Source organism: Micrasema longulum, unplaced genomic scaffold (assembly GCF_059751315.1).
Source record: "Micrasema longulum isolate JH-2025_06_02 unplaced genomic scaffold, ASM5975131v1 h1tg000431l, whole genome shotgun sequence".
NCBI lineage: Eukaryota > Metazoa > Arthropoda > Insecta > Trichoptera > Brachycentridae > Micrasema > Micrasema longulum.
The window spans coordinates 183,500-209,809 of NW_028277631.1; the positions used below are offsets into that span (position 1 = coordinate 183,500).

General features: G+C 30.6%; 1 protein-coding gene across 7 annotated transcripts in view; it reads left to right on the forward strand.

Moving 5' to 3' along the window:
- Window positions 1–26,310, forward strand: part of LOC148281617 (prominin-like protein) — a 192,185-nt gene that overhangs the window by 18,595 nt on the left and 147,280 nt on the right. The gene's annotated exons all lie outside the window — the stretch shown is intronic.

Genomic DNA, 26,310 nt, shown 5'->3' on the forward strand with positions numbered 1-26,310 from the left:
TTGGGTGGATAGGAAGAAATTGCCTTAAGGCAATATGCCCGCCCCTATATTTATGTATATTGTATATGTATTCGAGATGTGGTGTTGGAGATGTGGCTGCATGTGCCTCGGACAGCCAGAAGGACGAATGCATCGATACTGGACGAGCTCAATATTACAACTCGTCTATCAGTGGTGTTTTTGAGAAGGATACTGTCTTTCTTTGGACATATTGCTAGTCGTGAGCCAGACAATCTAGAAAAGGCAATAATGTCTGGCCGAGTTGAAGGTAGGAGAAGCCGCGGTAGAATCCCATATAGATGGACTGACCAAATAAAGGTGGCTACGGGGCTAAAATTTGATAAGGCAGTCGTCGGGCTGAGGACAGACTGGAGTGGAACAGACTGATCAAAAGTGTACATGGTCCTCAGCATTGTGGGACCGACTTGGAAGAAAAGAATATGTATATAAAGTGTTTAGTAAATAAATATGCACCACTAGTTGTCGAAAGGGAATTATGATGATGATAAAAGCAAATAAAAACGAAGTTGAAAATAAGATAAATAAAATATTAAATTAAGACAACATTTTTACACTGTGAAGTCTGAATTTTTAGTAAGAATTTAGCTACCACGCTGTTAGTAAGACAGGTGTGTCATGTCGACTGTGTACAGCCCCGAAAGAGTGGGGATCAGAGGACTGACTGACATGTTAGAACTTGGAGTCAATTGGAATGCAGGAGGAATAATAAATAATATTTAGCTTTCATCTCCAGTGCTTACTTTACCGTGAAACACCCGGACTAAGTTCAAAATAAACTTTACACTAACGGGGTATTTAAAATCCTAAATAAACGATTTAGGTACCTCATTTTTTTTTCTTTTTGTATTCTCACCAGTAATCGAACCCGGAACCTTTGGTGTGAGAGTCGAGTGACACAACTACTACACCACGGAGGCCGCCAAATAAACATTATAATATGAGTGTAAAATATTGGGTTACAATAGGAAGTTAAACGAGTTATCTTCAATGAGGAACTTCAGCCCTACGGGAAATCGGATACAAAAAATGTTTTCTTGCGCGCGGTAAAAATTAGAGCATTAAATTGTTCTGCAAAGTTTCTTGAAAATGTACGAAATAAATCATTTAAAAAAAACGCACTACTCTAAACGACGAATAGGAAATTAAACGAGTTATCTTCAATGAGGAACTTCAGCCCTACGGGAAATTGTAAACAAAATTTTTTGTCTCGGTGCGGTAAAAATTAAAGCATTACATTGTTCTGCAAAGTTTCTTGAAAATTTACGTTTTTTTTTTTAAACGCACTACTCTGAGCGACGTCACTGATTTATTTGAACCAACCAATGATATGATAGCTGCGAAGGATATCCGGTTTGCTTACCGTAAACGAATCAATCGGGAGAACTGACAGAGAAGCACCTCTGACGTCACACGGGGAGTTATTTCAGAAATACAAAACTTTAAAAAATCATAACGCTGATAGTGCGATATATAAAGAAAATGGCTTAGTTTAATAGTCTATTAACAAATAATAAAAAACTCTGAACTTCCTCGTTGTCTTTAAAGTTAAATATAATTTTCTGTATGAAAAATGGATTTTTTGTATGGATTTATTTAAACATATTCAATTACACACAGGTTACCGACGAAGATACATTGTCATACCGTACAGAAAATTCGATTTAACTTTATAGGCCATTTTAGATAACTATGTTAACTTCCATTAAAATCGGGCCCCTGAAGCGTAAGACTTTGTAGTACTACTTATCTTACTTTCATTTAACAAAAATGATCGAGATACGCTGCGGTTAATGTAAAAATTACGGTTTCCTATCAGGGACGAAGGAGCATATCGAGAAAGCAAAGAAGGAGCAAGAAATCATTGCTATTCACCAGTACCTAATATGTATTTTAATTCGCTTTATATCAACACATTATGAAGATAAAAAACTAGCAACCAATATAAAAATGCTCGAAGATGCCTAGATGATTTTCACAAAAATGGCGCTATATAAATTATCCAAATATATATATATATATATATATATATACTTATATACAAACATGGGCTGTACTGTGTTATTTACTGTAGGTACCTACTAACATTTACGCATATAATACCTATCCTTAAAATCTGAGCTTTACTAGAAGGTTGGTATCAAAGACGCCGCTGTTTCCTGTGCACCATTAGGTAATTGAAAATTGCATTGGCCACGCCCCTAATACGTCACGATTCGGTTATATTGTGAACATTGTGACCGTTTAATTTTAATTAGAACATCGTCACGAATCTTGACCTCACAATTATCATAGAGACATTTTTTTAACAATTAGAGTTTAAAAGTTTTGTATTAAAACATTTCTCCGCAATATCCGTATTGATTATGGAAATACAAATTATATTTCAACCCATTTCCCATATTTTTATTGGTATTCGTAGTATGTGATACTTCCCTATTGCATTATAAATATTGTTTTCACGTAAAAATTACGATCGCAAAAAAGGCTAAACAATCAGTGCGCGCAGGCAAAATGCTCAACAGGCACATTTTGCGGCCCACTAGTTTGGCATTTTAGCGGTTAAAATATATGACTCATTAAATGCATTTGCTTACGAAGCAATGATTCAAATCTAATGATTTAATATTTCCAAGGCTTTTTCCTTGTGAGAACAGAACCATGATTAATACATATTACTGCTACTTTTAGAAAGTCTTATTGAATTTTTTCCAGAATATTCACATTGACCATTTATATTAATTGATGTGAATTCGTTCAGCATTCGAAATATATTTTTCAACGTTATAGAGAAACTTGAACGACACGAATGCAAAATTTATATATTTGGTCTTTGGAAATATGACCATATTTCTGACTACCATAATTAGACAAATCACTCCCTCTCACTTCTTTTCACTGTACTTCATAGTCCTTACGCTTCTATATCCCTCAGTGAAAAATTACAACGCTTATCAGTTCATGGTTTACCTCTTCGTTCTTATTGTCAAAGCACCATCTTAATATCCATCCACAATTCCTCTTTCTTCCCTAAATCATATAGTGCCCATTCAGCTCGACTGTAGAATCATCTCCCATCCACTATCAAAGTTGTTCCTACAGTATCTCTGTTTAAATCACGCCTGAAGAAACATCTCCTTTCTCTTCCTTAATCTCTCCTCCTTTCCCCTTTCTCTTCATTTCTTTTTCCCATTGGGTAATAGCATTGATTTAAGGTATTTTGTATACAAATTCAATTATTTCTATTTTTGTACATGTTTAACATTTTTTCCTATTGAATATTTTTTGTAACATGAATTAAATAAACTAAACTTCAAACGGTTGGTAAGAAGAAATTGTTATTTGGCAATAAGCCCGCCAATTCAAAATTTACATTATGTACAAAAATGTTGATTAAATAAATATAGAAAACTAAGTTTTGGAAATATTTACCGAACACATGAATAAAATTATTCAATTTTGATTAAATCTTTATAATTACCTGGAGGGTAAAATCCACTATTTGTCTACAAACGTTTGGACTTACTCAAAAAATTGTTGATTCCAACAGCTTTAAAAAGTTTTAAAAAATTGACGTATTTTCAGTCGCCAAGTAGGTGAACTAATTCGGTATAAAATCGTGTAGTAAATTTAAGAAAAATGAATTTAAAAAAACAAACTTTGGTGTATCTTTAACAGCGTGTTTGAACTCTGAATTATTACGCATTCCCGAACTCATATTTCGATTATGACATGTTATTACTCCTTATATGCATAATATAATTATACCATAAATAAAATTATGGTGAAAGCATGATAAATAATAACGACTTATCTTTTACTAGATAAAAGTGTTATCTATATCACTTACGCGTTTTGATAAAAATAACATTAATAATATTTATTTTATTTATTTTATTTATTTTATTTATTTTATTTATTTTATTTATTTTATTTATTTTATTTATTTTATTTATTTTCCTACCTTATGATCTCCAACGAACCAGTTGCACCACAATATAGTGGAAATAAAAAAAAAAAACGTCGTTTAAAATCAGCCCTTTTTAGAAAAATTTGAAAAATCTATTGGAAGGGTGTGTTCATTTTATACGGACAGCTTATTAAATCATTATTTTTATTGTTCATCAAGATCGGCAGTTAATTTAACATATTTAAATGAAGAACAAGGAAAAGGAATACAAAAGTCTTGACTGATTTAAATAGTCACTTTACCACCTATATTTTATTTATTATGGTTCACTTTTTTGGTCATGTTTTTCATTTTTTTTTTGTGAATTTAAATTTCAACGGCAGATATTTCGTATGTAAAACCAAAGTAAGTGCAAATGTCTCATTTTTGAGGTTTTAATGCAAAACAATCCCATTTGTCACAATTTTAAGTATGTAAAAGAAAAACAATTGAAAAAATACAAGTTACGATTTATTTTTTATTATAACATATTTATCACATCAATTTACATTTAATTATTTAAACAATAGGTTAATTGAGTAGTAAAAGTATTCATACATTTTATTTGTTTTTGCTGGTGAGTCTTCTAAAATGCCCAACTAGAGATAGCTTCCCCGTTCTAAGGTAGTAAATAATGTACTTATAATGTAAGTTATATTCGTCATAAATATAATTTACTTAAACAAACCAATTTTATTAACTTTGATAGTTTTTCAAACATAAAGTTAAAACATGGTACATAATACTTTTTATTTTTTTTTATTCGATATTTATTTATCAACCCTTTTACGAATTGTTACATTCATTTTACAAAAATAATATATCATTTTTTATTTATACTCTGTTGTTGATAATTATATTTTTACGCCTTTTGTAAAGTTTGTAAAGTTTGTCTCAGTCTTTTGTTTAGTTTTGTCTGGTAGTTTATTGTATAATTTCAATCCCTGATTTATTAGTCTCGATTGTCCTTGTCTTGTTTTAAAATGCTGTAAGTGGTATTGTTTTGACATTCTTGTAATATGTCCATGTTTATTACAATTTTTTTCAAGTTTTAGTTCTTTGTCTACAATAATATTAGTGGCTAACTTATGAATAAATTTTAAAGATTCTAGTTGAAAAGGGTCATTTACATTGTTTTTTTTAGTTTTTTTTAATGATTTCTTTAGTTGGTGTTAAATAAAGGAGGTCATATACTAGATTCAATATTTTATTTTGCTGTCGTTGTAGTCTGCTTATGTCATTTTAGTTTACTGTTCCCCATAGTTGTTGCATATAACATATTTTAGATTTGACATGGGCTTCATACGTAAGAATTTTTTCCGTTTTCGGAACAAAATTTTAGATTTTTGAGAAAACACTCGATAATGTTGCTATTTTGATAATTAAAATATTAATGTGAGCTGTCCATGTCAATTGTCTGTCTATTATTATTAATATTATGGATAACTTATGTAGCGCCATTTTCGTAATATAATACCTCAAGGGCGCTTTACAAAGTGATTATATAAAGATATAATTTTAATTTTATATTTTTTAATTTTTTAATTTACGAAAAACAATGTACTTTGTCATCACATTCTAAGGATTTATTCAAATGGTTTAGAAAACAAGTGGGTTTTAAGTTTTTTTCGAAACATTCACTCTCACAGTTTCGCACCTCTGCTGGGTGAGCATTCCATGCCGTAGGGCCTGCGACCGCAAATGCGCGTTCGCTGAATTTAGTACACTGTTTGCGTAGAGGTATAATAACTTTTCCTTTCGACTATTAATTGTTAGTCCTAAATCCAGTTTTCTAAGCAAACTAAAATCTTCAAGCGCCCATATCTCTAAACTACAGTATTTGCACATACATTAGTGTTACACCCAGGGTGCGATTTAAATCTTTACGTTATTATATTAGCATAACGTAAAGCTTTAAATCGCACATGTCACACACTATTTAAAGTTATCACTTTCACAACGCAATGTCAAACCCTGTTAATGGATAGTGGAGGTGGGTTGCGCACGTATCGATGAATGGATCAAGCCAAATTGGTAAAAAATGTGTACTGTTTACGAAATTTGTTCTATTGTAAATTTATTGATATCATTTTAACTTTGCTAAAATTCCACTCGTCCATGCGCTTTGTAGCTGCACGATGATTGGTTATCTAGCTTTCATATATCAACTTCAAAATACCTAAATTTTGTAAATTGGGTCCAGATTTCCAATCGTCTATACGCTTAGTAGCTGCAAGACGTGTTTATATCTTACTCCTTTTTATTATTCATATTATTATTTTTAAAATATCATTAATACAATAAAATTTATTTGTCAATTTTTAAAATGTGTAAATGGGGGCTATATTTCTAACTGCTTTTTCTAATGCGCTCTGTAGCTGCAAGACGTCCTGTAATCTAGCTCTTATCTGTTATAATTTTTTAATGATCTTAATTGAAAACGAGGAACCAAAATCCCAACCGTCCATGCGCTCCTTAGCTGCAAGACGTACTGGGATATTTATTAATTGTACAGCGCCCTTGAGGTGATTTTCACAAAAATGGCGCTTTATAAATTATCCAACTATATAAATATATATATATATTGGTATATATAAATTGGTTATGTTTTTTTTTTTTTTAATTTAGTCTTTTATTGCTTATTATGTTAATGATAATTAAGTTAATTGGATTAATTACGTTTTTTTATTGTTATTATTATGTTAACTTTGTTAAATAGCTAATTTTATAAAATGTTTCCCTCGGCACGGGACACCCCAGTGAGGGAACATTATTCTGTATAAAAAAAATAATACAAACAATGTAAAAGTATAAATAAATGTATAGATTGCCTCATTCCATTCTCGAGGTCGAGAGGTTCCAAGAGGTCGTCACCCTCACTGAAAAAAGAACCTTGATAAAACTGATAGAATATGTATTAATTTTCCCGATGTCTTGTGCATACTACTTTCTTCAAATTCGAACTTTAGCCCATACGCGGCTCGGTACGCCCGACGATGCGCTATGGTAGAACCTTGTATAATTAATTTTGTTTTGTGTTTGTTTGGCCATCCGGTCTCCTTGTGGTATTCTTTCATCTCGTTATATTGTTTGCTTTGTATACCAAAAAGTTACAAACTAGGGGAGCGATCTATTTTAGCATTTTAAACATAAACTTATTAAAAAAACAATATGCGTGCACCGCATAATCCACCAGTTACAATAAATAAATTATATCTTCATACAAGTTAATTTCAAAAAATGCCAAGTCCAATTTTATCGGTTTTGAGTTGGCAACACTGCGGCGTAGAGCATTTCGTAAACCATACATTTACCCAATTAATTCTTCGATAAAGAATACCTATATCGAATTTTGTATTTGATAAATGATTTAAAAAATATTACACTTATTTGTTTATAAATTTGTATAAACCACTTAATTTTTTTTAAAATTACACTTCGACCGGTTTCGAGGTTACTACCTCATCGTCAGGAATTTAACTAACTTATAATTACACGCGTTGCTATTTATATAATAAAATATTGTATGAAAGAGACAGAAAATTGAAAGAAAGAGAGAGAAAGAAGATAAAATAAATCATAACGGGAATACCGAGGTACCCGGTGCTTCCAAAGCCCACGGTACAAACTCCACACACTTAACCACATACATTGCCCGACTGCGACACGGTACAAATTCCTCACAATTAAACACACTAAAAACTACACTCATACATTCAGCCCTGAAGATGGACACTGCAATGTGCTCCGAAACGTCGGCAATACAAAGCCCACAAACACGGCATAATAACCCAGAAAAACACTATCTGTATAACGGGAATAGTTTTAAAAGAGGACTCGAAGTTAAATTTAATTGATTATTTATTATTTGAAGTTTTTGATTAATGGCTTTACTAATTTCTAATCGTTCTAAATTATCTAAACGAAAACCATTTTTTGAAATTGGGCATTTAAATGTACCTGTATTCTGTATTGAAAACTCGTACGTTTTTGTAATTACCGTATTTTGCGGACGATAAGACGCGTCGGACCACAAGACGCACCCCAAAATTTATCTATCAACAAGCTGAACCCGGCAGCGCTTTGCTATTGCTAGATTTGAGTTCATACTCGTGTATATATATATATATATATATATATATAGATGAACACAATCGAAAGTTTGATATTAATTATTGTATTTAGTCCAAATGAAATATGTACGTGCACATTATTATTTTTGTGTGTCGGTTTATATTACTAGGTACCTAGGTACTTGTTAATGATTGAATATAAGGACCTCAAATAATTCATTTTCAAATATTGAATTTAAGTAGGTACCTAGGTACTTGTTTATGGTTGAACTCCAAAACTGTTAATAATTCATTTTCAAATATAGAATTATTTTTGCAAATGTCAAACTCTGCTCTACTTACCAACAGTGGTGCATTTTGTGTAAGAATCCGTTTTTTTATGTCAGTTAAAACTATTTAAGTATAAGATACTAAAAATCAATTAAAAATAAGTTAATGTGTAGAAATTAAGAAGTCGTAAAGAAATTAATCAATTTAGTATCCATTAAAAATAATTGTTATTTGTAAACGTCAAAATACTTTTTTTTATAGACAAAAAAACAACATCCTCCAAATTTTTAAATATATGCCTTTTAAAACACGACAGTGGATTGGAATGACTTATCGATAGCTAAAATAACTTGCTAGCGATCACGCTGATAATATCAAAATCACATGTATATTCGGTGACAGTTCAGTTGTTATTGGGCTGGAGAGAAAAATATTGTACCCATAGTTTTATGATCGCAACATTCAAACTAGGGCTCAGTAGGTAGCGATAAATTCAACGCCGCAACTTAGTAAATGTGCAATATACAATACAAATAGTTAATGTGGCGCAACCAATATTTCTTCAAACGAATTTATAATAAAATGTAATTTGACCTTCTCCATCTATGCTAGTAATTAAGTAATGAATAATAAGGCTTTACAATTAAAATCTTCTGATACTTCGTAAATTGTCTAACCCAACTCCGGCTTACCGGATGTTCTATTTAACAAGTGTTAATTTATTATTGTTATTAATTAAATTAATTTACGTTCTTTAATATTTTTTCTCGCGTTTTTATGTTTCGTATTGCGTGTTGTTTAATCGGATCTAATCGTAATGCAAAATTACTATTGTCGTTGACTTCGTCGATTTTAATTATTTATGCCCTGGCTTTGGATTAAACTTTCGAGGAGTTTTACTATTAAAAGTATACTTGTATGCTAAACAAGCTTGTGTTCCATAACTGGGTAGCGTGAGTGATAATTTTTCTATTAGGGTCAAAGCACCAGTAAATGACCACCCCCCAGTAAATGACCACTGATTAATAAAACACAATATAATAAGAATTGCTGCATGTGTCCAGTCAAAAAACTTTTAAGACTAGAAACTATGACAAAAGCAGTAGGCGGACACATCTTTTGGTAAGATACAAATCTATCAGTTTTGAACTGTGAGTTGTCATAAGGTAATAGTGCGTCTTCCCGTTATTGTTTTGAAATTGATAGTGTTTTTATAAGCAAAGGTGTGGTAAGTGTTTTATTTGATGCAATTTCTTATGCAATTCTTTGAATATATCCATATTCTAATGTGTTAGGGTGTTTTATAATGTTATGATGTAACTTAATCTGAGTATTATTTTTACTGGGGTAGGAGTGGTCATTCACTGGTGATTCTGGTATTTCTTTAGAGTAAAATTGTAATACTCGTATTTCAATAAAAAGGTAAAAGTACTTAAAAAATTAATGTGTTTTTTTATTGTTTTTTTTTATTTTGTACGCTTAAATAATGAAATTTATACCTTTAATGTGGATTTCACTACAAGCTGAACCTTAAACAGTAATTCATTGGTGCTTTGACCCTACTTCATAAAAAAAAAACAACACATTACGTAAAAAATTAAAAACATTACACGTTCAAACGTTGTACGTAAAATAATGCTGTGTTGAGTGGTGTCATCCATCTAGTCTTAAGTAATTCATTTCTAACGTACAAAACCATAAATTATAATTTGATTTGCAAACTTAATTTATGTTACTTAAAATATACACATTGGGCAATAATAAATAATGCTATGAATTTAGAAACTGAATCAACAAACTTGGGATGTGTGTAAACAGTCTTAACTTGTTGATTTCAATCAATGTGTATAATGATGTTCACTTATTATTTATACACAAGGTTTCGTTCGTTGAAATGTAATGCTAAAACACATAATATTATAAAAGGAGGGTATAGAAATCGTAGATACACATCTCTAAATTAAGAAACATACGTTATTAATTTAGATTATTATTACACGAGATTACTCTGCTCCCTTTAAAATCACTAATTCAAATACGGCTTTAACCTTAAACTTTAGAATCTCGTTCGAAAAATTACACTTGCGATTACAGTAAAATCTTGCAGCTTTCATTAATGCAATTTAGTCTTTCGATACTTTTTATAAGGGCTAGTATTCTTTAAAATACATCAAATTGACTTACGACAGTCTAAGGGAGGTGACAATATACGCACTCGTTATGTGTAAGAAAGAGATAACGAATATATTTTGTATGTCGTAAATAATTTAGCATACTTATGTTTTAGTGGTTTGAAAGTAAATTTGCTTTGAAATAAATAAATGTTTTGAAATTTTAATCGAAACGAATTGATATTTTAATCCATAATATAGTATAAATCCTCTAGTGGGTTTTAAAAAACAAAGATTCGCTCATTGTTTTTTTAATTGTAATTCGTTTTTGTGCATACGATGACAGTTGAATATTGTAGGTTATTCTTCAGTATCCATTTAAACTTTTAAAATTTAGTTAGAGTTATGATAAAAACGTTACTAGTGTATAGTGTTAAGAATAAATATATATGAAGAATTATAATATGTATAACTTATGTCGGTTCGTGAATAATAATGTGAAATAAAAGTCGATGAAACAATGATTCTTAAAACGTAATTTATGTTTTGTTTGGTGAACTATCGTACTCGGTAAGGAATACTTTTAAATCATTTATTAAGAAATACTGTTTTATTTCAAGACAAGTTATAATAGTCTGACTTAACCAAAGATGCACCGGTGCGCTAATGAATTATCCAGTTTATTAATTACATTTTCGACGCTTGACCCAAAACGCGAAATAGCTGCGCGGATGGGTCGTTGCTTTCTAATGACGTAGGCGAGGGTTCGAATCCATAGGGATTCCAATTTTTTTTTGCAATCATGTTTTTTTAAATTGTATTTTTTAAATCAAATGTTTGTGCTACATTAGAAAATATTTTTACTGAAACTATTAGCCGCTGGAGCCATTTGTTAGGAATCATTTATTAAATATACAATAGACTTGTTTTTTTATATGCCATACTACCGCTATGGACATTTTATCAGAATTTTCATAGCTTACCAATTTAAAAACTCACCGCTCGCCACTGATAGGTACTAACCATTTATTTGTAATTTTATACTTATTTTGTCAATTTTTTTTTCAATACATATTTTTTTTTAATGAGACTACCTCAGATATAGGCGACTTCAGCTGTTTTCTCTTGAAAATGTTGCGTAACCTAATACTTGCAGGCACACCGACTGCACGTGTTACATCCGTCAGTATTGACACCCGTATTATATCCGTCACATCTATATCAAGAATGTATTGACAATTTTCTGGTCAGGCGACTACGGAAGGAGGTCCCAACAGAATGCCCGTAAGAGGTTTTCGCGTAACCTAAACTACTTAATACCGAGAACACGTACCCACGATGTTTGTTCGGAGACACTTTTCATATATAGCTCCAAGAGTGTTCAACGTCTTGGATGAACACATTATGTTCTCCAAAACAACGTCTATATTTAAGATGAAGATCCATAGTTGGATTGTATCGAGGGGTAGAGACTACTGTATGAGATTGCTTCGGGAATAAATATAATATAACATCGCTGCTGTCTTCATTATTATCCATATACGTATATTTGTATATCATCACTGTCATTCGTATTATTATATAACTTTTCTGCATTCCTTTTTTCGACATGTATACATTCTTATTATTTATATTTTTCTATTATTATTTTTATTTTTTTATTTTTTTTATTTCTTAAGTTAGCTTATATCAAAACTAATATAAACTATTATGTACATTTACATCATCTATATATATTTACATTTCCTTACAGTAACTTATACATTTATTTTTAAATTCTTTCAGACACTTTTCATTCTTCATACATTCAGGCATCTCATCATACATTTTTAAACCCTTATACATCAAACAATTTTGCGACTCAGCTCTTTTCAATAATGGGAGTCTTATTTTATCCTTTTGTCTAGTAGCATATTCATGACAATTTTTGTTTAAGACAACTTTATCCTTAAAATATTTTGGTAATTTATCCTGAAAAAATTTATGTATAAATATCAACATATTAAATTTAAGTCTCCTTCTTACAGATAACCATTTTAGTTCATCTCTCATTTTTTTTTAAATTGCTATATTTATTTTTCTTAAGAACTATTCTTATCGCTTTATTTTGTAAAATTTCTAGTTTATTTAAATTTCCTTCGTTTGCTAAAAATAATATTGTTGAGCAGTAATCTATATGTGGAAGAATGATTGTTTTGTAAATTAGTTCTGCAGTATCTTTATTTAATTTATTTCTCAATCTACTAAGGAAAAATATTATGCATATTATTTTGATTATTTTGTATATTGTTTTAATATGTTAATATCGGTTATCATACGTATTATTATATAACTTTTCTGCATTCCATTTTTCGACATGTATAATTTTTGTATTATTATTTTGTTAATTGTTTTGTTTATTTTGTATATTGTTTTAATATGTTATTAAATATTTTTTATTTATATATCGAAGAGTCCCGACTTAACACGGAATTTTCTAACATGTCGGGACATAAAAAACATATACTTGTGTCTATAATAAAATTGTGTATTTTGTGCATTAAAAATAAAAACAAAAAAAGTATTATAATGCCAGAAGTCGGTACTTTATTCCTAGCTACTTAAAGTATTAGTTGTTTAGTGTTCAGTGGTAATTAGCAACTTATTGTGGTTAGTTTATACTTCAGCAGTCGAGGAAGCGAGGCGACCTTGCGCCGTGTTTCTCGCTACATTCCTATTCGGTGGAGCTTGGAGTGTTTCCTGTGCCGATTTCCTTTATATTCGGAAGACTGCGAACTCATCAACACGACCAATATGGAGCGGGGTCACTCATAAAGCTTTCGGGACTCTTGACTTTGCCTAAGCATAATTAGAGGGAAGATCACGAAATGTAATAGATTTTAAAAAGTAGTATTCTTACATATAAAACAATAATATGTCCACACATAAATTACTGTTCTTCCATTCTTTTTTTATGTAATGAAGGAGAAATTCAAAATATAAAAATTCTTCAAAATAAGGCAATGAGGATTATACTAAAAAAAATATATATTCTAATGTAAAAGGAATGCACAAAGAAATTGGCTTGCTCACAGTAAAGCAACAAATTAAATATAATGTGGCAATTTTTATGCATAAAATAATTAAGGGGGTGAATAAAATAAAAACAATAATAAAATTTAACCAACAATGTCATACATATGAAACAAGGGGTAAAAAAAAGATAAGATTACCAATGAGGAAAAAAACAGAATCTCAAAACTCATTGTACAAGGGATTGAAGCTGTACAATGAGTTACCTGAAGAAATAGATAAAATTGAAATATTTAAAATTAATTCAAAAAAATATGTAATTGAGAAATTTTTATAAAAAAAACTGTAATATTATTGAAAGTTTATATTAGTTCTTAAAATGGTACCGTAGAATGGGGTGGTTAGAAACAGTTTAGCATATTTTCGAACAAATAGTTCAAAAACTGAAGTCTTCAATAAAATTGAAATGCTTTTAAAATATGTTTCTCTGGTTTATATTTCTGTTTCTACTCACCTGCGTTCTAAAATATGCATTCTCTTTGAAAAACTTCAATAAAACTGTGATGTTTCCATTCACAATCACAGTGGGGTCAATAGAAACAAAGAACAGGTCATTAGAAACACATAAGAAATATAAAATGTTTATTAATAGCAATGAATATAAAAAATGTTTTTAAAAATTATAATAAACTTATCCAATTTTATAGTTGCGTGCCTATAAAGTACAGAATAATTGATGTCATATTTTTTAGCAGTCTCCCTATATGACAAATTGCTCTTCTTCATGTGTTCTAAAGCTTTCTCGATGTCTTCTTTTTTATGTAAAATATGTCTTTTGGATCGAGGATCAGGTTTGTAGTTACGTGGCATTTTGTAATATAATATGGATTCTGGAAAAAGAAACGTTTAACATTATAAAGGAAAACTTTTAACTTTTGTACACATATGTTTCTAATCACCCCCTATGTCGTTTCCAATCACCACACATATCGTTTCTAGTCACCCCCTATGGCGTTTCTAATCTCCCCATTTTGATTTCAATTTACCAGTAAAATTTTAAATTTAAGTATAAAGGTTAATAGAAAAAATACTGCTTACCTTTATCTTTTAATCAGTTCTCTACTTATGTTTCTTGTGAAATATGAAATGCACAGGCTGAAACAATAATACAAACACTCGGAATCTACAAAGTTTTGCAGACCAAAATCGCTTAAAAGTGACCGTTTTGACAACAAACTTCGAATTTGGCATTTTTGTGTTGCTTACAGCAGTTTCGGGTTGCCAGAATATAAAAATATTATTTCGCCAAATTATTAAAAATATAAAAAATATATTTTTAGCGATTGAAAATAAATTGGATGCATGTAAAGTTATATCTTTAATTTGTTTCTATTCACCACTAAGTTTCTAATCACCCCATTCTACGGTATGAACTAACTTAATAAAGCATAAATAAATAAATAAAAAATAATATTTAGGTACACAAACATTAATCTGTTTTCAATGCAGCAGGAAGGCTTATTACAGAAGTAAAAAAAATATTCTCACATCTCACAACATCTTCGAGATTTGCACTGGTTAAAAGCCCCAGAGATAATAAAATACAAGCTTTGCTGGACAGTATTTAAATCCTTTCATGAAATGGCTCCAAGATACCTATCGGACTTTTATAGTAGGGGAAATACATGTCGAAGAAAATCTACTCTTAGGTCAGCATTTGATTCAGGCAGAGGAAAACTTGTCGAAATCCGGCGCTCCCCAAACACTAGATTCGGAGATCGTGCTTTTGCCCTTGCCGGCCCCTCTGCCTGGAACCGATTGCCTTCAAACTTACGAATGATCGACAGTCCCAGTCACTTCAGATCCCAACTAAAATCCAACTTCTTTAGTTTATCATACCCTCAATTTTAAATCAGAGAATATAATGTCACTATAGCTTAGTTAGAATGTAAGTTTAAGCATACAATTGTTAAGCGCCCTTGAGGTGATTTTTCACAAAAATGGCGCTTTGTAAATCAGCCGGTGTTCTTTAAACCCTGTCACATCTGAAACCACGATAATCAGAATGGGGAAAAATACATATTAGCATATAAAAAAAAAAAATAGATCAAAGAAAATTTGTAAAAATAAAATATTAAAAATAACGAATGGTTGCCAACTTCTGCAGGGGAGAAGCGAGGGGGGCGCGGCCGCGCGGTTAACGTTGTGTCAGACTACCCCTTGCCTCCTCCTCGTTTCTCCCCTGCAGAAGTTAGCAACCATTTTTTTATTTGATATTTAATTAGAAAAAAAATATTCGTTCTAATAAAATATTTTAATGTGCCAATATGTCTTTTTGCTCATACTGATCATCGTGGTTTGGGATGTGTCAGGGTTTAAAGAACCCCTGGATATATCGATCTTTTATTAGGATGACCAGTTAATCGGATAAATGAGAATTCTTAGAAATAATACATTATCTGGTCCCGAAAGTAGATGAGTGAAGTTACTCTTATGACCATCGTTGAATTGGGGTTTTTTTTTAGTTTTTTTTTATTGATAATATTTAAACAACAATCGGCAATATTTTTTCTAAAAATAAATAATTCTGAAAAATGTGTTTTATTTTAATCTCGCCGACGCAAAACGGTATTAAAAAAACATAGAAATACTGATTTATTTTAGGAAATGAAAAATCTCCGATAACATGAAATATTTTATAATATTTATAATATTATGTCTCACTTATATCTACTTTTGTATTATTATTACAGGGCGTGTAGTTGCGTGTGTATTTTTGAAATATTTTTTTATTGAAAAATCAGAAAATGATTCAACTTCTAGATATTATGACAATTGATCAAATAATCAAATTCAATGTTGCCAATGAAATAAACAAAATTATTAAAGGAATAGTTCCGAGATATTTTTAAAATAAACTTTAAAATAATGATTTCTTTCATAACTATGCAACAAGAGGATCTAAAAATATAAGACTAGAAAAGAAATCAAAAGCAATGTCCCAGAACTGCCTTGTGTACAAGGGAATAAAACTATTTGAAGAAATGCCAGAAAGCATAAAAAATGAAATTATTGTAAATACATTTAAAATTAAATGTAAAAAGTATATATGTGAAAAATATTAGGTAGTATATAGTTATAGTGTAAATAGTGAATTTAATTAATGAAAATGTACATATGAAACAGTTAATATTATAAATTAGGATACTAAGTGTATATTAGTGATAAATAATGTTAGAATAAGTATAGATGTAAATATTGTGTTGTAAATATATATTAGACTATGTTACATAGAACTAAATAAATAAATAAATCATATATTTTTATTATACGGCACAAGTGCCTTTTACAATATAAAATATAACAGTAAAATGAGTTAGTTGGATAAACAAAAATAAAACAACATAAACAAACATGTAAAAATATACATAGTACAAATAAAGATTATTAGTTTTAAGATTATTATTATCAATATTGTTATTATAATAATTTTATGCATGTAAAGTATAAACCGAGTTGTGTCTAAAATGGAATGTGACATGATTATTGAAAGAGCGCATTATAACACATAAATATTTAGTGAATGTCGAGTCCAAACGAGCTGCATAATGTTTACAAAACTTGAAAATGTTTTACGAAGAATCTTGTACGAGTATGTTATAACACAATGGATAGATTGGATTTGAGCCAAGAGTATACTTTTGTACTTCGCTGCTGATTGCTGTCAGCCTGTCTGTATCTGTATGCAAAACTGCCTTTTTGCTTCAACGACAGTATAATAACAAAACGGTTATCATAAAACCTACAATATCGACATAGGACGTTTTCACACCTCAGCAAAAATCCACCCGGCCCGATACAATAACCTATCTCACTCGATTTCACTTATTTTTTACCTGTTTTTTTTTTAAATCGAAAAAAGAAAATAATAAGTATCCATGCACCCTAATTTTATCGGGCCAGGTGGGGTACTACTTTTGACCCTCAACCAGAGCTTGAAGTTTTCGAAAAAGTAAATTTTTTGCACTAAACCGGCTGTCATTTCGTATTTAAGTACGAAAATCAGTCCAATTAAATTTTATAATGTGCATTGAACCTTATTAAATAAGCATCCTAAGGCGTGAGTTGCACTTTGTTTTGTAATAAATGGGTTGCATTGTTTTAATAAGCCATTGTTTTCGTCAATATTAGCCAGACACTCAACGGAATCAGTTCCGCGGAGTGTAAACTTTTTGCATTTCGGTAGTTTTAAAACGTGTTCGAATTTGTAATGTGATTAAATTATATCTTTACTAACAAAAAAGTAATTTTATCAATATTGATAATTGACAAAATGTTCAGACAGTTATAAACTTCAAACCTCAGTTATATTTAAAAAAATAATTTTTACGTTCAATGTGATCCAAAATGCAACTTTTTTTGACCCTTTCACTTTGATGTCTAAAAAAATAAAAAAAACTTCATACATCATCAGTCCACTCTATTGTACGTGTATCGCACCAGTATTTTTAGATTCGCTATTCTGATAATGGACCACCTATTATCGTAGATATTATGCGTAGTATTATGTGAGTGAACAAAACTCTAGGAGCAGATTCTATGTATGTAATGTAAATAATATTTTCGATCGTATCCAGGGCCCCGATTACAATGGGAAGTTAACATTTATCTTAAATTTTATCTACAAAGTAAAATTAATTTTTCTGTATGAAAAGCAGAATATGCATAATTTTTTTCTTCTAAACATGTTCAATTAAAGGTTACCGACGAAAATACTGTTAATTTTCATGCAAATATACTCATTTATCACACACAATATCAATTTTTCTTTATAGACAGTCGAAGATAACACTGTTAACTTCCCATTGTAATCGGGGCCCAGAATTATTCGTTTTTAACGTTTATTGATACAAAATGAAATTGCGTCGCATATTTTTTGTCGATTCCCATATATGAACGGTGCTTAGTAATTAGATTATTAATCCACACTAGTATTATCGAGTTTCTTCAATCGCATTTTCAAAGTTTTTCTTATGGTGAACATATACTTGATTGAATTTAACAGTATAAAAATGAATCTTATCAAACAATTATATATAACCATTTACCGACTTTTCTACGTCTACCTGTTTCGAGACGTTCCCACCTCTTCGTCAGGACACGAATTAACCAACATGGAAAACCCACTATACACAAAAATATAAAACCAACCCGGTATGCTTTTTTAGTAAGCAACGCATAAAAAAAATGACAATTTACATCTATATATATATATATATATATACTAGCTGACCCGGACAGACGTTGTCCTGCCCGAACGTTGGCTTGCCTTGGAAAAAGACTTTTTATTCATAAGTAGGTACTTGTTTGTGATGAAATTCCAAAACTAAAAATTGTTAATTTTCAAATATAAAATTTAAGTAGGTAATTGTTTATGGTTGAATTCTAAAACATTTTTTTTTTCAAATATGGCATTCTTTTTGCAAACGTTAAACTCCGGTCTTCTCACCAACAGAGGGGTGTACTTGTGTGGGAATACGATTTTAAAAAATGTATTGAATTTAATATTATTTTAGTATTACCAAAAATCCAGTAAAAAGAAATAAATGGATATAAATTATAAGGAATTTAAGGAAAGAATCTGATTGAGATCCACAAAATAAAAATACTGTTTGTAAACATTTAAAAACAAACTTTTTTTATACACAAAAAAACAAAATCTTTCCATTTTTTTGCCAATGCATTCTCCTCGAGTGCAACCCTGGTAGATCGATGAATAAAACATTTATGCTCTTTACTTATTTTTTACACATTAGATTAAAGATTTTAATATCTACGAACACGCACAGCGCAAAGATCTATATTTCTCTGAAAACCGCACGTAAATCGGTCAAGCCGTTTAGGAGTTCAGTGACATCACACGTACAGAGGAATTATACATTTTTAAAGATTCCTAAATATTTCTATTCACTTTCAAATAGAATATTATCGCAGCTACAGTGAAATGGAATTTTATTACGCAAACAGAATTGTAGAATTCTCACTGAACAGTTTAACGGCTGTTTATTCTTTCTTCGAACGGAAATTTAAATTCGATGAAAAAATATGAAATAATCTTGCGGTTTTGCTCATTTTTACTACCGACTACCGATAGTAAAACCGCAAACACAGAAAAATAAATTTCCCATAAATGTATTAAACCGAGTAGTGATCCTTTGTTGCTAGATAACAACCTCTTAACTTTAAATATTGACAAAACAAAATATACAACATTTAGTAAAACCACAGTGGGACAGCCTAAACAAAACCTTCAATTAAAAATATGCTCTGAAATACTTGAATCAGTACACCATATAAAATATTTGGGGATAATTATTGATAAATATTTTAAATGGACAGAACACATCGAATATATAACACAAAAAATTAGAAAACTTTCCCATATCTTTAAGCCAATACGTACCATCTTATCCCTAATTAAACTCAAGCAACTATATATTATTTTATGTAATTCAATTATAACTTATGGTATAATAGGATGGGGAGGCACTAATAAATCGATATTAAAACCTCTCGAATATGCTCAAAAATCAATCATTAAAATATTTTTTTAAAAGCCCTTCAGGTACCCCAGCGTCAAGTTATTTGAGGAATTCGAGATCTTAGAACACTCCCGCACTACCAGAAGTCAAACCAGAGGATGGGTCATGGGGCCTATCACAAACTCTGAATTCGGGCAAAGAAATTTTAGGTTTCTGGGCCCAAAAAAAATCTCAAAGATTGCAAAACCATGACCCGGATTCAATTTAACAAATTTGTAAAAAATGATTACCGGATTTAGGTCGAGAGAAATCGGAAAATTTACTAAAAATAAATTCCTAATAAATTAATATTGTTTAGTATATTAACAAGTAGGTAGTAATGTTATTGTTTATTTTTGCATAAAAATGTCTGCCTTAAAACAGGTTGTACCTAGTTAGGCAGACTAGACATAATCCAGAGAAATCTATTACCTAAGTGTTTATGTAGTAGATAATGTTATTGTTATTTTTGTTAATAAACTTTGATTATTATTATTATTTCTCTAAAGAATGCATTAAGAATTTCATTTTATTAATATATAAGATAAGAGTTTATGTTTGAATGATCAAACGATTAATAAAATTACGTATTTTATATGATTTCGTTTTTGTTTTCCACGATTTTCTACAACATGCATTCATAATGCTTAGTATTCAAGAACCATTTGCGCATTAAAAAAATATTTCATTACAAAAAAAAACATGAAGTATTTTAACTCTTCAATGCCCAATTTTTCTAATTTTACCTAAAATCATATTTTTATTTATGTCTTTTGATGGGTACTCTCAAAGTTTTGCTTTTGACCTAATAAAGCTTAGCCGAAATCAAGTGAGGGTTATTATTAGAGCCCGCCCAAGGCACTGCAGATTGAACAAACACCGCGCTAGAATGAACCTTTCCGAAACTTCTGGATGTAGGCTCTGCAGTGCAGATGAGGAAACACCTATACACATTATATGTGAATGTGATGCTTTACATCGTAGAAGGAGCCTAATCCTCGGGGGACCACTGGTAAAACCCGAGGATGTCAAAGAGCTCCTACCCGGTAGGGTACTTAGGTATTAGGTACTAATAGCTCGATAATTTACGAATCTGGGCTTGGAGGGGGAGATTTAGCAAAATGTAAACTCTCGCTTCCACACAGTAGCCAGGATTTTTATAGACCCGGGCTTGGAAGGCGAGAATTATTCACGGGGACCCGTCACAATAGATCTTCACGGGTCACAGTGACGTCAGTAGCTCGCATCGCATTGATTCCCACCACTAAGAATAAGAATGTGTTTTGATGCATATACTGGGAAAAATAATAAAATAAAAAAAGTTTTTTTTTTCAGTTTAAATTTCAAAGTTTAGTTTATGTGGATAATATGCTATATCGGGCATTGAATGGATATGAAAGGAATGTAAGAAAAACAATAACTAACTATTCTTATGGATATATTTTAAAATACTAATGAATGTTGCGGAAACAATTATAACTTAAAATCTTTAAAAAAAAAAACAAGGAAATCAGTCTTTAAACCTTAGGTCACGTACAAGGCTAAGGTAGGTACTCAGAAAAAATCATTATTGTTTATTTTGGCAATGGGATGTTTGATCACTGATTTTGGTTTTTTTCTCGACTAGTAAAAGAAGCAATTGAGATTTACAAACATCCCGACAACATAAACAGAGATGATGGGATGCGATTAAAAACATCCTGGTACCCAGTCATAAAGAAATCGCATAAAGACTGCGATGTAACACAGATTTGTGATACGGTATAGATCCTAAGTACATAATGGTACACATTAATCTAAACGACTACGACACGGTACAAATCCCAAATGCATAACGTCACACATAAACGACTACGACACGGTACAAATTCTAAGTACCTAACGTAACACATATTCATACACAAACAACATCAAACCTGATGATGGACGCTGTAACGCGATCCGAAACGTCGGTAAAAAGTACGAACGACACACGGCATAATAACCCAGAAAAACTTATTGTGCATCTTAACGGCTGTGAAAATCTAAGAAGTTTAATATATTCGGAATGGCCAATATTTTCCAAGGACCTACTGCCAAACTTTGTTGAGCGAAACTTAGACACGTGAAGATTCCTTGAATAACGCGTATTGTAATTATGAATATTATTTATTTATTTTTATTTATTTATTTATTTTGTTCATTAACGCCCAAAGGCATTTACAAAAAATAAAAATGAATTACATGCTAACATACTAAATAATAAACAGAATATACAGAAAAAATATGTGAAATTAGTTAGAGAGAATATGATAAAAAGTTTTACAAAGTAAAAAAAAAAAAAACAATAATAACAAAGGTATGCAAGAAAAAACAGTAAGCATATAAACAAAAAATGCAAGATATAAGCTTATGAAATAAATTCTGTAAGGCAAACAATAAATAAAGTGTTACGGTAAGCAAGAAAGACATTTTTAAGTTAAATTAATAAGTATGACCAAATGTGTATTTTAAATTTGAGTGAGCAGAAAAGTTAAATTCTAAATTAGAATCACTAATTTGATCATGTTAATTTGATCATGTTTGCCCCTACCGGTGTTCAGTAAAACTATTTTTATTATTTTTAATAGCATCGGGATTTTACGATATTTTTTTGTGCTAGTAGGTAAGTAAAATTTATCTATGTTTGTTTACATACATTGAATGTGTTGGTATACTAAAAGCTATGTGTGTGTCATCACCTTTCACGTTGTTTTTTTTTTTTATATCGTCAAAACGATAGCGAAGGTATTCTGAGATTGGAAACATTCCATCTTTCCGATTTTCTGCCCACCAGACCGGAAGTTCAGGAATTGGGTCGCGGGAAGCGCGCCAAGTTCCGGCAACCGCGCCGCGCGGACTCTGGATATCCGAACCCTCAAATATTGAACGCGGGAGCTCTTTTATTCCATCCAATGACCCACATCAGAAATTACCAACGATAAATTTATTGAGTAAGTTGTTTGTACCGAAGCGTAATACAATTTTGACGGATCGTTAGGATGTAAATTTTTAGGCAGAATTATTTTTTATTTATTTATTTATTTATTCACACTCTTTATCAAAATACAATTCCATATTCACTTTGCCCAGCTAACAAGGGTACATACCCCGTTCCAAGCTAGGCAATTACATTTTAATATATTATAATACTTAACAAATTAATATAGAGCACAGACAAACAAAATATAAACTTATTCGGATACACATTTTGATTCATATACATACAGACATACACATATATACACACATGTATATATAAATATACACATATATACACATGTACATACACACACACGTACATACACCCATGCGCATACACATACATACATTCATAAAAACATAGACAATTTATTTATGCGAAACTTCATGGTTGTCATCTATAAATATATATTTTTTAAATTATTCTTTATTTTTTATATTTTATTTTTGACATCCAGTAAGGTTCTCCAATCCGTGGCATGCATCAACTTTTCTGACTCCCTACGACCAATGTCATGAAAGAGCGAGGTCAACACCTTCCGTAACTTGACAACACTCCCGTCTTTCCACGATTCTGGCAAAAGGTTATGGACCTTTTTGCCTACGTTATAGTGTTGTCTCGATGCCAGAACAGTGTTGACCCCTTCACTTAGTATCAGATCCCTATTAGAGTATCTTGTATTATGGTTGTGGTTGACGCTTGGGTAAATGTCTCTCTTTATGTGTGTAACCACTACCGTTCTCAATATATACTGTTGAATAATATTCAGTACTCTGAATTCTTTGAAGAGCAAGTCACTTGGATAGCGAAATGTTTTTTTTAAGATGACTCGGATTAAAGATTTCTGTGCAATTGCTACAGGTTCAAGGGCGGTTTTTGTGCAAGCTCCCCAACCAATTAGAGCGTAAGTCAACACAGAATTTGCCAGTGCATGGTATAGGTGTTTCAAGTCCGGGACTTTAAGTATATTTCTAAGTGGGATGAAAAAATGTATTAAGCGCTTAATTTTTGCAGTTATAGTTTCAATTTGTTCATTCCATCTCAAATACTGGTCTATAATTATTCCAAGATATTTTATACTTTGAACACTACTCAGTTTTTTGCAGTTGCAATTTACCATCACTGAACAATTATGTAGTTGAAGTTCGTGAATTTCATTCGGTTGCCCGGCGGAAGTTGCACTAAAACGTATGAAATTATTACTGAACATGATTTAAAATTCAAAATGTGAAAGGAAATTTCGATCATCAGATTCGTTAATTAAACATACCCTATCTCTACGAAGAGATGCGTTCAAATCATCTTCAGAAGATTGGGTTTTAATAGTTATAATTTGATTGATTAATGTATTTTGTTATTGTAGAATTTCTGTAAAATATGTATGTATTTCAAGTAATTAATAATGTGTACAGTACGAGTATATTAATATTTCATACTCGATTTTTTAAAAATATTTTTATTTTTAAGCACTCTTTATACCACATATATGTAAATGGCAGAAATGCCGTATATAAATAAGTAAATAAATAATGAGAAACTTCGGCCCAAAATGTTTGAAAAAAATAATATAAATATTTTATTTTTAATATACAGGGGGGTTCATAAAACCCTGTCACACCCGAAACCACGATGATCAGTATGAGCAAGAAGACGTATTGGCACATAAAAAAATTTTTTTAGTACCAATAAAATACCAAAAAAAGCAAATGGTTGCTTACTTCTGCAGGGGAGTAACGAGGGGGGAGGAGAAGGTCTAATACTGTGCCGCGCTCCCCTCACTTCTCCCCTGCAGAAGTAAGATACCATTCGTTTTTTAAATTTTTTTTATTTTATAAATTTTCTTTGTTCTAAATATTTTTTTAAATATGCTAATATGCCTTCTTAACCATACTGATCATCGTGGTTTCGGATGTGTCAGGGTTTAAAGAACAGCCTGTATAAATAAAATAGAAACTATAATTAACAAGGCATACAAAATGACTGGATTTATCATGCGGCTGTGTAAATCTTTTAAAAATTTAGGTTCATTTATATTGCTTTACATAACATACGTACGCCCCCATCTTGAATATTGCACTGCTATCTGGTCTCCTGTTTATAAATTAAATATTAATAGAATCGAGAATGTTCAAAAAAAATTCCTGAAAAAACTAGAATACAAATTTCATTTGCATTTTCCAAATTATTTAGCTTCATTAAAATTTTATAACCTTGTTTCATTAGCACACAGAAGAGATATGTTTGATCAGATCCTGCTTTATAAAATTGTCAATAATAAATTCGATTCCCCGGAACTCATTAATCTACTTGCTTACCGTGTCCCCTCCAGGCCAACTAGACTCTCTGATATTTTCTATATTCGTAAATTTAAAACTAATCATCGGAAACATTCTACAATCCCTCGTATATGTGAAACATTTAACAAAAAAATTAATAGTCTTGATATATTTAACACTCCATACAATATGTACAGAAGAGAATTAATAGGCTTGATTCATGCTCTTCATTCATAATTCGTTTAATCATTAAATCAAATGCAATTTTCCACTCTCACTTTCCTTCAATCATCCTTTACCACTCCTTATCAATGTCCTTCTTTTCCTTTCCACTATCTCCTTGTTTTGTCCATATTTATCTTATTTTAATATATAGTATATTTATTATTTATATAGTTTAAACTTCAAGCCGTCGTCGCTTTATTACAGTAGTATTTAGTGAATACATATAATTGGATGGCAGGCCCTACTATGTATACATTTTATATAATTAAAAAAAAAAAAAAAAATATTCATTTAACCTGTACATCTGTTTGTATTCGAAATAAATAAAATAAAAATAAAATAAAATACGAGTGATACTTTAATCCACAAATTTGGAATATCCAGTGACCGGTTTCATCGCTTTCGCGACATCTTTGAGACTGGTATCTTTATTTAATGTATTTATACAAAACAGAGGTAAGGATACATAATTCAAAATTAGATGAAAGTAAATTAAATAAAGTTATTTTTATCTTAAGGATCATTATCAATTTTTTTTCGGGTTTACTAATGAGATGGTATAATGTTATTTTAATGAGTTTAAGTATTTTATTTTTAGTGTCCCATCCTTCGTGAGTGTGATTTTTGTCAATTATGATTTCTGAAAAACAAAGGGTAAAAGTCATTAGTAAAATATATTACAATGGGTATAGTAATGGAAAATGCACGCGTGTTATCTGTTCATTATGAAATTCTACATCGGGTTTATTTTTTAATTTTGATAATTTCTAGTTTGTCAAGTTTATGGCCTTTAG